Source organism: Dendrobates tinctorius, unplaced genomic scaffold, assembly GCF_039654945.1.
Source record: "Dendrobates tinctorius isolate UK_male_01 unplaced genomic scaffold, ASM3965494v1 ptg000098l, whole genome shotgun sequence".
NCBI lineage: Eukaryota > Metazoa > Chordata > Amphibia > Anura > Dendrobatidae > Dendrobates > Dendrobates tinctorius.
Window position 1 is genome coordinate 21,483,333 of NW_027361766.1, and position 15,235 is coordinate 21,498,567.

At 45.9% G+C, this 15,235-nt stretch overlaps 1 pseudogene; it reads right to left on the reverse strand.

Moving 5' to 3' along the window:
- Positions 1 to 8,797: 8,797 nt before the first annotated feature.
- LOC141099158 (uncharacterized) lies at positions 8,798 to 10,520 on the reverse strand (annotated as a pseudogene).
- Between the last annotated feature and the right edge of the window lie 4,715 nt (positions 10,521 to 15,235).

Genomic DNA, 15,235 nt, shown 5'->3' on the forward strand with positions numbered 1-15,235 from the left:
CATTAATGAGGTGATATCACTTTTGGAATTTCAGACGGAGAGTGTGCTGCTCCATCTAAAGTTATGATTATATGCTTATATAGATTATGTTATGTTACCATTCTTTGTGTTCAGTTTTGCATTTGGTCTGCTGCCACCTGCTGTCCTTTTTCTGTATAGCAGACTGCAGCTAATTAATTTTAGTACATGCCTTCCACTTCCAGGTCAGGTCACTCCTTCTCTTCCTGCTGGTGGCCTTTATTAGTTTCATTTTCTCCTGGGAGAGACACACTTACCAGGCTGTGAAAGGCATCAGTTTTTTCACTTACAATTTGCTGAATCATCGTGCTACCAACTTGCTGCACACCTTGCTGTGTGAAGTACAGTATTCAGGTGTACAGGACATCTTGTTCTCCAGGATCTATTTTTGTGCTTGTGATGCCATTTTGTTGTTTACAAGATAAATTTTGTAATTAGGTGAAAGTTTGCAGCTGTTATGAAACTAGACTGTTCTAGCTTGTACAAGATATGAGATATGAGACCCTAAAAGAATGTGCTATTGTTCTATTCTCTACATCACGTAACTAGGGACATATTCCGGTTTTCTTGCAATATTATTGGCTTACAAAGGGAAATGAAGTTATTGGTAGTTGAGAACTTTGCATAATTAAGCAAAATGTTATAAAAGAAGTGACTAAAATAAAGGGGCTTAGTGATCTGCCTGGATCCTCCCGTACAGAGACCCCCGTCTCCGTGTGGTCATTCCCAGTTGCTAGCAACGCCCTATGAACTAATCTGGAAATCACTGGATGAACCGTGAAGGGTTAATTTAGCCCTCCCTAAATTGCTACCCCGACAGCTGGCCGCCGAACGTGGGGCCCCCGAATAGGGATGCCTCTGCCCCCGGAGGACAACAAGACAAAGGACCTTCGGAGCAGACACGGATGCTGGAAAATTTGGACTGATCATCCCCCACGACAACCACGGTAAGTTGGCAGTTATACTGTTCAGACTGACCGTTGGTGTGGTTTTCCTGTGCTTGTTGCTGCAAAGAGGATCTGAGGTTTGTCCCTGTGGTGGGGTGATTCATGGGTGGAATCATATAGGGGTGCAGTCCCGTTGGGGGTCCAGTGCTCGAACCGTACCTCATAAGGGACGGACACCCCGGATTGACCAGTGATTGTGGCTCTCTTTATAGTCAAAATATCCTGAAGTCCTGATCATTGTTAGTAATCGGGCGTGGTGAGGTGATCGAAGACTGGGTAGGATACGTAACTCAGGTATATATAGATATATATATATAACCAGAGGTGTCCGGAGGGATAGTCTAAGACGCCCTCCTCCTTTCACTGAGTACCGCGAATTTTGGGCTTCCCAGAGGGGGTTGACCCGGTGGAACAAACTGAGACGGCCGCTCCAGTATTGTGCACAACTGAAGTAAGGATATTTCGCTCTAAATGAGAGAATCCGTGGAAGGAAAAGAAGAATTTTGTGGCTTGGCACATTAATTGTGTGACGAAGGTGATAGAAAGAACAGAGGAAGTGAATTCTGATTGTTTCTGTTACTGCTATGTTGAAGAAGAAAAATTGTCTATTATTATGGCAAGGACTGGATGTATTGTATTTCAAGAAAGTGACTGTGGTGTGAGAAAGTGATTGGTTAAGAAGGAACCAAGATTGATACTAATGTGTCAGGCAGACAAATAGTTAAGAGTGATGATTTGAAAGAAGAGGTCTCCCTGCTAGATGACAATTGTACAAGGAGACCGAGAGTTACAGCCCCCACCTTTTCTTTGCTAAACACTCATGGTATCTATTATCAGCCACCGCCGACAGCCTTAGTCTCCATTATGCCTATTATTGCTAGTGGTTATGAGTATCCACCCCCTCCTATTTTAATCACCTGATCCAGAGAGGAAAAAAAAGTTTTCAGAAGAATTTAACCCGCCTGTTCAGCAGAGAGAGGAAAAAAAACCCAAAAAACTAGTAGCTTGCTCCAGCCCCCATCATCACGCTCAGCGCGGCTGCGAGCACACAGTTTGTCCCTTATCAGTGTGCTCTTCAGCCCATACAGCAAACTCTGGCCCCCCCTCAGACTTCAGCTCCTAATCCTATGACTAGGAACCTTTCTCCCCAGCCCCTCCCTGCCAATGCTGGCGCTGTGCCCGACTTGGACACTTTCAGAGAAATTGTCATACTCCCGCTGTTTTAATCGGGGTAGATGGCAGACCCAATTAATATACTTTTATAAACCCCATAAAACCCTTCCCCGAGGTTACTGTTCAGTTTGTTTTCTCTCCCACATGTCCAGTAAATTTACTAGGGGCAGATTTATTATCACAGTTCTGCTCCGGAATACAATTCCAAGATGATGGTCAGATGGTTCTTATATTATATAATCCCTATGTAGAGGAAGACAGTGAGGAAATCTGTATTTTTCATGCCTTTCCCACAGATGCCACAAGGGGACCAAAACAGTCCCAACCAGTTTGCAAAAAAAAAAAAAAATATGAGCAGGTGTCTTTTGCCATTGTTGCTATTGTTAGCCTCCTTAAGTATCTGGCAGCACTGAACTGTTGGGTTTCGGCCTCAAGACTTCAGTTCTGCCTTGGTCAAGTGATATTCTTTGGTCACTGTCTCCTTCAGGGTGCCAGACACCTCGCAGAAGAAAGAAAAATAGCTGTCAGCTCCCTTCCTTTCCCAAAAGATGAAACTGAACTCCAGCGTTTTCTTATGCACTTATTGTTGTCAGTGGATACCGGATGAATCCCGCATAATGCAACCCCTTTACAATGCCTTGAAAGGCTGTATAATGAACTATGAGAGAAGATGGCAGTGATGAGGATTACTTCCAACATGATTGTTCCCAACTTCTGACTGAAGAAACAGCTACTCCACCAAATGTCAGTGAGAATTCACTTCCAAATCCTGATCTGGTGTTATACACGGATGGTTCAAGATATACTGACGAGTTTGGTAGATTCCACACGGGATACGCTGTTACCACACAGGACACTGTAGTGCACGCAGCTGCACTCCCGCCCTCACAGTCAGTACAAGAAGCAGAACTCCAGGCTCTGTCTACTGCATGTACTTTGGCCAAGAACAGACGGAAAGATAGTGAGGAAACACTTAGCTAACCTAAATGAATTCAAGTCTCCAGGTCCAGATGAATTACACCCCAGAGTACTGAAGGAGATAGCAGAAGAAATTTTTGAACGCCTCTCCATAATCTTTGAAAATTCTTGGAGAACAGGAGAAGTCCCAGAAGACTGGAGAAGAGCAAATGTTGTTCCTATCTTCAAAAAGGGGAAGAAGGTGGACCCAGGCAACTATAGGCCGGTGAGTCTGACTTCTATACCAGGAAAGATCTTTGAACAAATTATTAAACAACATGTATGTCAGTACCTGGATAAGAATGAAGTGATGAAGTGATTAAACAGAGTCAGCATGGGTTTGTAACTAATAAGTCATGTCAGACTAACTTAATTTCCTTCTATGACAGAATCACTGATTGGGTGGATCAAGGAAATGCTGTAGATATACTATATCTTGACTTCAGCAAAGCATTTGACAAAGTATCTCATACAATCCTTATTGAAAAAATGACTAAGTATGGAATGGACAAGGCAACTGTTAGGTGGATTCATAACTGGCTTAGTGATCGGACCCAAAGAGTGGTCGTAAATGGCTGCACATCCAGTTGGAAGAATGTCTCAAGTGGGGTACCACAGGACTCTGTCCTGGGCCCTGTATTGTTCAACATTTTTATCAATGATTTAGATGAAGGAATTGAGGGTAAACTGATTAAATTTGCTGATGACACAAAGCTAGGAGGGATAGCTAATACTAGAGAAGAGAGAGAGAGGATTCAAAGAGATATAAATAAACTGGAGAAGTGGGCAGCAACTAACAGAATGGTTTTTAATAGGGAAAAATGCAAAGTACTACATCTGGGCAATAAAAATGAAAAAAGCATATACAGAATGGGAGGAACAGGGCTAAGCAACAGCACATGTGAAAAAGACTTGGGTATACTAATAGATCACTGACTGAATATGAGTCAACAGTGTGATGCAGCAGCAAAAAAGGCAAATGCAATTCTAGGATGTATTAACAGAAGCATACAGTCTACATCACGTGAAGTCATTATTTCCCTCTACTCCTCTTTGGTCAGACCTCATCTGGAATATTGTGTCCAGTTTTGGGCACCACATTTTAAAAAAGACATCAACAAACTGGAGCAAGTTCAGAAAAGAGCGGCCAGAATGGTGACCGGTCTGCAAACCCTGTCTTATGAGGAAAGGTTTCAGGATTTGGGAATGTTTAGTTTGCAAAAGAGAAGACTGAGAGGAGACTTAATAGCTGTCTACAAATATCTAAAGGGCTGTCACATTGTAGAAGGATCAACTTTATTCTCATTTGCACAAGGAAAGACTAGAAGCAATGGGATGAAACTGAATGGGAGGAGACACAGATTAGATATTAGAAAAAACTTTTTGACAGAGTGATCAATGAGTGGAACAAGCTGCCACGAAAAGTGATGAGTTCTCCTTCAATGGAAGTCTTCAAACAGGGCTAATATATACAAGGACTAACGGTATGCATTTGGTATTGCTCACGATTTTGGGGCTCTATGGGCCAATCGAGGGTTTATTACTACTGCCGGAACTCCAGTGAAAAATGCTGACGCTGTTAAAACCCTCATGGACTCGATCAAATTACCTACTCAGGTGGCTATTATCAAAGTTAAGGCGCACGGTCCTAGGAACAGTCCACAGACTGTTGGCAACACATTTGCGGATATGCAAGCAAAAGCCGTCGCTCTTTTACCCGTTGAACCAACCATACCAACTATGGTGACCACACACTCTCAGTGTAAACAGTTACAAGAAGCACTGACCCTACAAGAACCTGAGGATCTACAACAGACTGAAGTTTTCTGTCGGACCCTGCGAGACCACTTAATGACGATGTAGAGAATGTCTCCAAAGGAAGAGGTGAAGCAATGGAAGACTGATGGGGCAAGTATGGATAATGGTCTCTGGAAAAAAAAAAGGACCAACTCGTGTGTCTCCCTAAGCGGATGTACCCTGCTATTGCCACATGGGCACATGGACCTACATTTCGAGAAAAGAATCAGGCCCTCGCACTGGTGCAAAAATTCTACTGGGCCCCGGTTCTCCAGTTGGCCGGAAGCATTCCCTGTTACCAACATGACTGCAAAAACCACAGCGAAGAAACTGGTGATGGAAGTCATATGCAGATATGGGGTTCCAGAAGTTGTTGAAAGTGATCAAGGTCCGGCCTTTTCTTCTCATGTGTACCAAGAAGTTCTGACAATGCTTGGATCCACTGTAGCCCTCCATACTCCATACCACCCACAATCCAGTGGGGAAGTTGAGAGGCTGAATGGCACACTGAGGGGACAATTGACCAAAATGATGCAAGAGACTACGGCTCCATGGCCAGAGCTCCTACCCATTGTACTATACCATATCCGTACTACCCCTATTGCAAAATATGGCCTGTCCCCATATGAGATATTGTTTGGTACTAGGCCCCCAGTTTCAAATTTCCAGCCTCAGCAGTTATCAAAAGAAACTGACCGTGCTGTTCAAAATGTTATTCAGCTTAGTAAAAATCTTGCTAACACCTATGTTCTAGTTTCCTCTTCTTTTCCTGATTCAGCAGAAACCGACACATGTCATAACCTGAAGCCTGGTGATTTGGTAGTCGTGAAAAGGCATGTCAGGAAGCACGGACTAGAACCCTTGTATGACAGAGTCCCTATGAAGTCCTCCTCATCACCCAACAAGCCAATAGCAAATTAAGGGGACATAATGTTTTGGTTTTTCGCATTTTCCATATTATTATTGGTAGAAGTTAAAAGTAAAAGTTAGAAGATATTCAATGACTCAGAGATCAATACGATAAAGATAATGATCGTAATAAGGACAGTTGGTGGTCAGACACCTTCTCCTTTCTCAATCCAGCCAATTGGTTTAAGGGAATTGGGGGCTGGATAGCTGGGATCTTACAAAGCTTGTTACACACTGCTGCCTGTATCCTTGCTGTATATGTGATACTAAAACTTGTCCTTTGGTGTATTCCTGTATGTATTAGGAAATTCTGTACTAGGACAGCTAATGATGATACCAAAGGTGTCGTTGCTCCTGCTTTTCTCTGCACCGATCTCAAAAGGCTATTTGATGAAGATGATGAAGCCAAGCACATGGCTACCTACAAAAGATCTTCACCAACGTTATCAAAAATTGTTATTCATAAATTGTAGTATACAGGGGGGATGGGTGCACCGCGACAGCCATGACTGATAACACGGCATCAGTCATGTGAAGACCAGTACCCCTCGAGCTTATGGCTTGGGATAGCACCTCTGATGCTGCATATGTGTTAACAAAATTTATCTAGTGGGGACTGTGAAGTACAGTATTCAGGTGTACAGGACATCTTGTTCTCCAGGATCCATTTTTGTGCTTGCGACGCCATTTTGTTGTTTACAAGATAAATTTTGTAATTAGGTGAAAGTTCACAGCTGTTATGAAACTAGACTGTTCTAGTTTGTACAAGATATGAGATATGAGACCCTAAAAGAATGTGCTATTGTTCTATTCTCTACGTCACGTAACTAGGGACATATTCCGGTTTTCTTGCAATAATATTGGCTTACAAAGGGAAATGAAGGTATTGGTAGTTGAGAACTTTGCATAATTAAGCAAAATGTTATAAAAGAAGTGACTAAAATAAAGGGGCTTAGTGATCTGCCTGGATCCTCCCGTACAGAGACCCCCATCTCCGTGTGGTCATTCCCAGTTGCTAGCAACGCCCTATGAACTAATTTGGAAATCACTGGATCAACCGTGAAGGGTTAATTTAGCCCTCCCTAAATAGCTACCCCGACAGCTGCACACACATTGTTGTACCACCTCGGTCATTACACCTGCATTTCTGGAGAAGTACTGCATTACCAATCATACGCTGTATGTCCAGATTTCCAATAAACAAGTCTGGACTTCACAATATCTGGTGTGTATCATCTCTCCGGACGCATGAACAGCAAAACAGCAACAATGGTCCTGTCTGCTCTGCATTGAGGAATCAGAAGGTAGGAATCTCTCCCAGCCCCAATCAACTACACCTCCATTCGCCTCATGTGGGGACAGAATATTGTTAAGTGAGTCCTCCCAGGCATCCCTGTGAAGACTTCTGTGAACTCGCTGAGCACCCCCATCAACTCCGACCTCTGACTGTGGTGGATAGGTCTGGGTTAAAACGCTGCTGACTCCAGGGACTCCATATCCTGAGTCCCAGCCCCCACATCCAGCAACAGATCAGCCTACCCCTCTTCAGGCAGGCTACAAACAGGTAATACACAGGCCTCCTTGTCATGATGAGCCTTCAACATATTTACATGGAATACTTTCTGACACTTTGCACGGTTAATCTAGGGTCACCAAATAGTTAACATTATTTAGCCACTTGTGTACAGTGTATGGTCCCTCCCATGCGGCTTGTAATTTATTCTGTAACAGGGACCAACATCCAAACCTTCTGCCCAACCTCGTAGGTCCTCAGTCTGGCTGGCATTGCGGTCGTACCAGACCTTTTGGTTGATTTGGGCCTGGGTCACGTTCTCGTGGGCCAAGTTGCTCAGTTTTTGCATTCTTTCTCTGAGCCGCAGTACATATTCAGCCACTGAGATGCCCGTAGTTTTGGGGTCGCCCTACTAACAGTCCTTAATCAAATCAAGTGGCGCCCTAACCCTCCTCCCATAAACCAGTTCAAAGGGGGAGAATCCTGTAGACGCCTGGGGTACTTCTCTGTATGCAAACAGATGAGGGAGGTACTTCTCCCAGTCTCTTCCTTCAGTCTCCACCAGCATTTTGAACATTTGTTTTAATGTTCCATTAAAACACTAGCAGAGTTTATTGGTTTGGGGATGATAGGCGCTGGCCAAAAAATGCTGCATTTGTATTTTCTTGCAGAGGCTTTTCGTCAGACTGGACATGAATTGGGTTCCCTGATCGGTTAACACTTCCCTGGGGAAACCCACATGAGAGAAAACAGTCAGTAAAGCATCCGCCACTTTGATCGGATGGAGGACAGAGCCACAGCTTCCGGATATCGTGTAGCATAGTCCACCACTGTGAGGATGTACTTTTTGCCAGAGCTGCTAGGGATTGCAAGTGGCCCTATGATATCCACAGCCACTTGCTGGAAAGGCTCATCGATCACTGGCAGTGGTTTCAGTGGGGCTTTCTGTATATCCCCAGACTTTCCAACCCTCTGACAAACTACGCAGTATCGACAGTAATTGGCTATATCTGTCCCCATCCTGGGCCAATAAAAATTGTGTTAGGCAAGCTTTAGTCTTTTGTATTTCAAGGTGCCCAGCCAGAGAAATTTCATGAGCAATTCTGAATAATTGTTCCCTAAATGCATAAGGAACGACCAGTCGCTTTTCACAGTCCCAAAGTTCTGTAGTATCAGTGGGGAGAGTCTCTTTATACAGTCTGCCCTGCTCCCAATATATTCTCTCTTTTTCAGAAGCAGTGGGGGGTTGATCTGCAAGACATCTGAGCTTCTCCAGACTGACATCTGTCCGCAGGGCCTCCTGGAAGCTCTGACTGTCAGTCTGCAGCCCCTGGCCTCATGTGACTGCCAGGCCCTGGTCTGAAGCTGAGTTTTCTGTGTCGGTTATCAGGGACCTTGTTGGGTCTGCCATGTGAGGCGGCTCCAGGGCAACAGTATGGTCCTCCTGTTCCGGTAGTTCTATTTGAGTCTCGTCCTCTAATCTCTAGGCCGCAGCCTGACTCTGGGTCACAGCTGCCACATACATACATTCCTGTGCATTGGTACATTTTCCCTCCTTGCACGGGATCTCAACTGGGTTGCTTTCTACTACCTTCTCTGTAGCATTTACTTGTAAGGGAGGGATATAGTGGGACACCATCCTCCCCAAGTCTGTGCCTAGCAACACATTGGTGGGAATAGCCTCTGATAGTCCCACTTCTTTCAGTCCTTTCCCTGCTCCCCAGTCCAGGTACACATGGGCCATGGGCACGGCAGGGCTGACCCCTCCAATCCTGGTTATAGACATAGTCTTTCCTTGTATGATATCTGCAGGGGTTACCATTGCTGGACTCACCAGATTCACTTCTGCCCCAGTGTCTCTAAGACCAATTGTGACTTTGTTGCCAACAGAGACAGATTGACAGTTCTCATTGGTCCTCACATCAGAGTCAGTCACAAAGAGGACAGACGGTGGGGGGCCCAGATGGCTTCGTGGTTGTAATTGGGTGTTTGTCCCTATCAGGGCAGACAGTGCTAACATGTCCCACTTTGTTGCAGGAGAAGCATCGACGTGTATCGCCTACAGAATGTCTATTCTCCTGGACCCCATAGGAGGTGGGCTTGGACAGCACTGGTGATTGGCTGGCAGAGGGAGAAGGGTCCCTGTTTGGCTTACCTCCCTTCCAGCTGAATCCCAAAGGTATCTGCATCTCAGGCATCCTCTTAGCCACATGGCAATCTTTGCAGCCTGATCCACAGTTTGTGGCTCACGAGCACACACAAATTGTCGAACATCCATGGGGCACACGTGAAGAAATTGATCCTTTACCGTAAGATCTGTTAAGTCCTCAAAACTGTTAACAGAAAGTCCCATGATCCATTGGTGGAACGTGGTCCTCAAGGTGCTCACGACATCCGCATAGCTGTCCGTTGATTCACGTTGTAGATTCCGGAACTTTCTCCTATACACTTCTGGGGTTAGGTTGTACTTCCTGATAAAGGCATCTTTTATTGCCTGATAGTTCCCATCTAGCTCTGGCAGGAGGCCAGCAAAAACTTCCAGGGCTTTGCCTCTCAACCCTGGAGTTAGATACTGCTCCCACTGCTCACGGGGTCGATGGTATTGCCTGCAGGTTTTTTGAAACCCCTGAAGGAAAGTATTTAAGTCTGTATCCTTCTCCATCACCGGGAAGGTTTCCAGACGTGGTTTCCTTGGATTTGTGTCCTGGATGGGGGTCAGCTGCGGACTGTTACTCCTTTCTACTTGAGCCATCTGAAGCTTGAAAGCTCTCTCCTCCCGGCGTTCTGCAGCCTCACTCTCAGCCTGTCATTCTGCAGCAGCAGCATGGCATTCTGCGGCCTCTCTCGGCCCCGTCCCGGCATACTGCCGCTGCAGCCTGTCGGTACTGCAGAATAAGCTGCAAGCGCAGATTGGGATCACTTGTTCCCAGCTGTTGTAAGTCCATTTGTAAAGTGAAGTCCATAGGCTCCTCAGCACTGGCATTACTGGCACTTCCAGAAGGTATCTCCCGTGCAAGAGCTGGCATTGATGGGTGTCTCTGAGGTGGACTCTCTCCTTGGCCAGATGCTTCAGTATTTTGCTCCATGTCCTGCTCGATCAAGGCGCGTATCAGCAGTTCCTTCGATTTGTCGTCTGTCTCTATTCCTCTCTGCTCACAGAGGTTGGTCAGAGCCTCTTTGCTCTGCTTCTTGTACTGGGCTGCCATATCGATGAACAACCTTTGCCAAATAAAAGAGAGAAAAGAAAACTGGGAAGGGAGACTGTTTGCAAGTATGTCCAAATAAGCACTGAGTTGAACCTTGTAGAACTGTTGCACTCCTCGCAAGGATACCAATTCTTTAGTACAGGGAATAATTGCTTACACCATGCACTAATGCTCTAATAGAAATAAATTCTATCCCACCACTCTGCCACCAACTTGTCATGTACTCGCTTCTCAGCACATGTGTTGTGAACACATTTGACCTGACTTCTGAGTTCGGGCTCCCTATGGTGGTTGCTGCGAGTAATGGAGCTGGTCGGGTTGGCAGAAGTCAATCACCTGAAGAGGATGATTGGAGGTCAGGTGTTACAGACTGGGAAGATTTAAGTCAGCAAGCTTCCCTCAGTTGTTGCTGGTGATTTGGTTTTCTTCCTGTGCATTTTGAAGTCCGCTTGCCCCCTACTTGGTCCTGCATCGTTTAGATAAGTTATTTGTTTGCTGGAATACTTTTGCATTTGATCCAGTTTTTCTGCTTTGCTGTGTGAGTTCAGCATTGTTCCTCGCTGGGACCAGTGCTGGACCCCGTTCCATATGCCACAGCTTATGTCAGTCTGTTCAGTATTGCTAGTCCCCTGTTATATCAGTATCTTTTGCTTTGCTTCTAGTTCACACCAGAATGTTGATCTAGTGAGGTCGTGTGGCCTCAGTATTTTTGCATATCAGACGTGTTGGATTTTTCTTAGGGTTTTTTATGTGATTGCAAACAGTCCATACCTCGGAGAATTGAGGCTGTAATCGCCGCAAAAGGTGGACCTACACCATATTAAACTAACTTTTGTTGATGTTTCCAGGTGTTTCCATTATTTTGTCCAACCCCTGTACATATTTCACTAAACCCACTCAGATCTGTCATCTGTTAACGGAAATATAGGGGGCTTCCACGTTACTGGTAGCACAAAGGCTCTGGAAAAGCAAAATTGCTCCTCACCCGCCAAAAGAAATTCAGCAAATTCTCTGCTCCCAAATCCAAATGCTCCCCTCCCTTCTGAGCCCCAATGTGCATAAACTACATATAGCACCCACATGTTTGGCATTCCTGTAGTGATGAGAGCCCGCATAATTTACAGGTGCGTATCTCCAGAAGCATGAGCTGGGCATAATGTACTGGTGACTGCAACGTACTGGTCCCTACAGCATACTGGTTACTACAACAGCAGTTTGCAATTTTTATTCAGGAACTTCCACTGCTGCTTGTTTCTGGAAAACACCCATGGAGTCAAAAATCGTCACTACATCTGTAAATAAATTCCCTAAGGGCTCATGCACACTGAGTATTTGGTGAGTTTTTTACCCCAGTATTTGTAAGCCAAATCCAGGAGTGGAATGGTCAGAGAAAAAGCATAATAGAAACATTTGCACCCCTTCTGCATTTATCACCCACTCCTGGTTTTGGCTTACAAATACTGGGGTAAAAAACTCACCAAATGCTGAATATGTGCATGATCCCTAAGTGCTCATACTTACTTGCGAGAAACTCAGACGAGTCTCGCACGTCAATACCCGGCACTTGGATAGAAGCATTCAGCTGCATGTATTTCTACGAGTATGAGCAATAAGGGTTATAATTTCCAAAATGGGGTCATTTGAAGGGGGATTATGCTTTTCTAGCACTTAGGGGCTCTTTATATGGAATCCACAAACTAGTCTAGGAAAATCTATGACCTCTATGAGATGGATAATAATGTCACAACATTCTATATCATATCCCCCCTTTTTTACTTTTTGAGTCAGTGGGTTTGTTCGTTTGTGAGCATTTACACTTTACATACTTAAATGTTTAACCAAAAATTGACCCCTTTGAGACGAAGCCTGTTTTCACCTTAATGACTAGGCCAATTTTTACTATTCTAATCACTGTCCCTTTATGAGGTAATAACTCTGGAACGCTTTCATGGATCCCGATGATTCTGAGACTGTTCTCTCATGACATATTGTACTTTATGATAGCGATAAAATTTCTTCTATATGACTTGCGTTTATTTGTGAAAAAATGGAAATTTGGAGAAAATTTAGAAAATTAGATGGATCCATTTTATGTTAATATTCAGGTGTGTGATTTTTCTTTGTATGAAATACAAGATGCAGTGTTAGCTGTGTAAGCAGGTTGCAGGATGCAGTGACACAAGGAAGGCAGAGCAAGGGTTAACAATTTAATTGAACAGGGCAGGTACTCCTCGCAGGGAGATAAACAGTTAAATGGGGAATAGCTAAAGCAAAATGGTAACTTAACAACAGCTCACTTGGCAGACTTATCGTGTCCATGGTTTCCTCAGCCGCAGATGATCAGTTGAGGGTTGTAGTACCAGCAACGGCAGTTGAAATGTCCTCAGATTGGGTCCCATGAGCAATGATCCATCTTCTAGTGGCAACGGGCGGCCTCCGGTTTTACCCATTGAGCCCCTAGTCGATGAGCCTGTGCAGTCAAAGCAAAGAGGGCTGCAGTAATCCTGGGGTTAAACGTGGGGTGGTGTGGTGTGTACCTTGTGGCAAAGAGGACAGCAAGCAACTGTCCTTTACACGGCCCTCGCTCTTCTGCACGTGCGCGGTATTAACTGTCACTGAGTGTACAGTACTTTTTACTCTCACTGTCCCTTCAGCGTTACCGGGAGCTGACACCTGCAGTCCATGACAGCGCCGGCGCTCGGTGTGAAGAGTGCGCTGCTCACCCTGCTGCACTCTCCCTGATGTCTGGAAAATCTGCAGCTTCGCGTGCTTTCAGCACTGTTTCCGGCTTAGATACACCCCCTCTTCCCATGTCATGGGGCCTGTCCGGTCCCCTATTCTTTCCACCGGGCAACATAGGATGCAGCCTCGACAGTTCGAGACCTGGCTCGGTACAGGTACCCGAAGCCTGGTCCTGCTCCTTACACTCCTCTCCTTAACCCGCCATTCCACGAACGAGAGTTCCTGCATTAGACGTTGAGACTCCTCCATCTCTTGAGCAATCAGCTGACAAATAAATTGGTCTTGTTCATAACGAGTGGGAGGTAATCCAGCTGCCATCTGGTTGGTACGGCGTAAGTCAGGTTGAGTGGTAGAGGACAGAGGTACGTCCGGGTTCAATGGAGCAGCCATCTGTGGAGTTTCAGGTCCACATACTTCTGTACTGGTGGGCGGTGAGCCATCCATGTCAGAGAAAGAGGCAAGTGGTTCTTCTTTATCACAATCAGGAACCATGGGAGCAAGCATTTCAGGGACACTTGACGCTCTCTCCCCTCTTTCGGGATCTCGTGACAGGCAAGGACGCAACAAACTTCGGTGGACTATTCGGTTAGGCGCCTCTTCTTCCCCTTTGGGTTGAACTTCATAAACAGGGCATTTGGATCCAATTCGGCGTTTCACCCGATACGGAGTCTTTTCCCATCGATGTTCTAATTTGCCTCAAGGTTTTTTTTTTGTCTCGGACCAATACTCAATCTCCGGCCTTGAGAGCTGTCCCTCGAAGGGACATCGCTTCATGGTGCTCAAGTTCTTGAAACTTAGTCTGCACCAGCCGATGGAGAGTCTTCAACTGGTGTTGATGTTCACGGACCCAGGAAGACATCCCCGTCCGTGGGTAGTCTTCTTCTGGATCCAATTCCAACTCTGAAATCTCCCGTCACTTTCGACCGAACAGCAGAGTGTACGGCGTACATCTGATTGTACTGTACACCCGATTGTTATACACCCAGACCAATTCAGCCACATACTCAGGCCAACGGACTTTCCTATCTTCCAATGTTCTCAACATCTGAATCAACGTCCGGTTGAAATGCTCACAGGCTCCATTCCCTTTTGGCTGGTTGGGCATCTTCCTGGACTTCTCGATCTGGTATAGGTGGTGGAGCTCCTCCATCACTTGGCCTTGGAAACAAGCGCCTTGATCAGAATACATCCTCTTTGGACAACCGTACACCCGGATGAAGTCCCAACAGCCTGCACAGCTGACTCGGCAATCTGAACCCGGGTCTGAGTCACCACAGCGAACTTGGTAGAGTGGTCGGTCATCACGAGACAATGTTCGTACCCGAGATGAGCTGGACCCACGGTCAAGTAGTCAATCATCAATAACTCCAAGGGAGCAGAAGTCACAATGGTGTGTGGGGGGCCCTCTGTTCCAGAGGCTTAGCCAGTTGAAAGCTCCGACATCGCTGACAGGCCTCCTCTACTGCAGTCTTCATTCGGGGATGATAGACCAACTTCTGTAACCACTGGAGCGTCTTCTCCGGGCCAAAGTTAGCCCCTCTCTCATGAGCCTTAAGGCCCTGTTACATTTAGTGATGCACCAGCGATCCCGAGCACGATATGACCCGGTCAGGATCGCTGGTGCATCACTAAATGGTCGCTAGTGAGCTGCCAAACAGGCAGATCTCACTAGCGATGCAGCAGCGGTCGGCGGTCGATACTCACCTGTCAGACGCGGCGATGATGACCGTCTTCCGCCAGCGTCCATGGCTCGCTCGTCGGTGCCAGCAGGAAGCCGACGACGAGAAATGGACCAGGCCAATCTCGCGCTATCAGCGATAGCCAGCGGGGGGGAGCGCGGTCAGAGGTGAGAGTCACATGTAACAATATCGCTAGCGATATCGCTGCTGCATCAAAAAAATCGGTGACGCTTTACCGATATCGCTAGCGATATCGCTATGTGTAAAGCCCCCTTTAGTGGCCACCATGCTGAT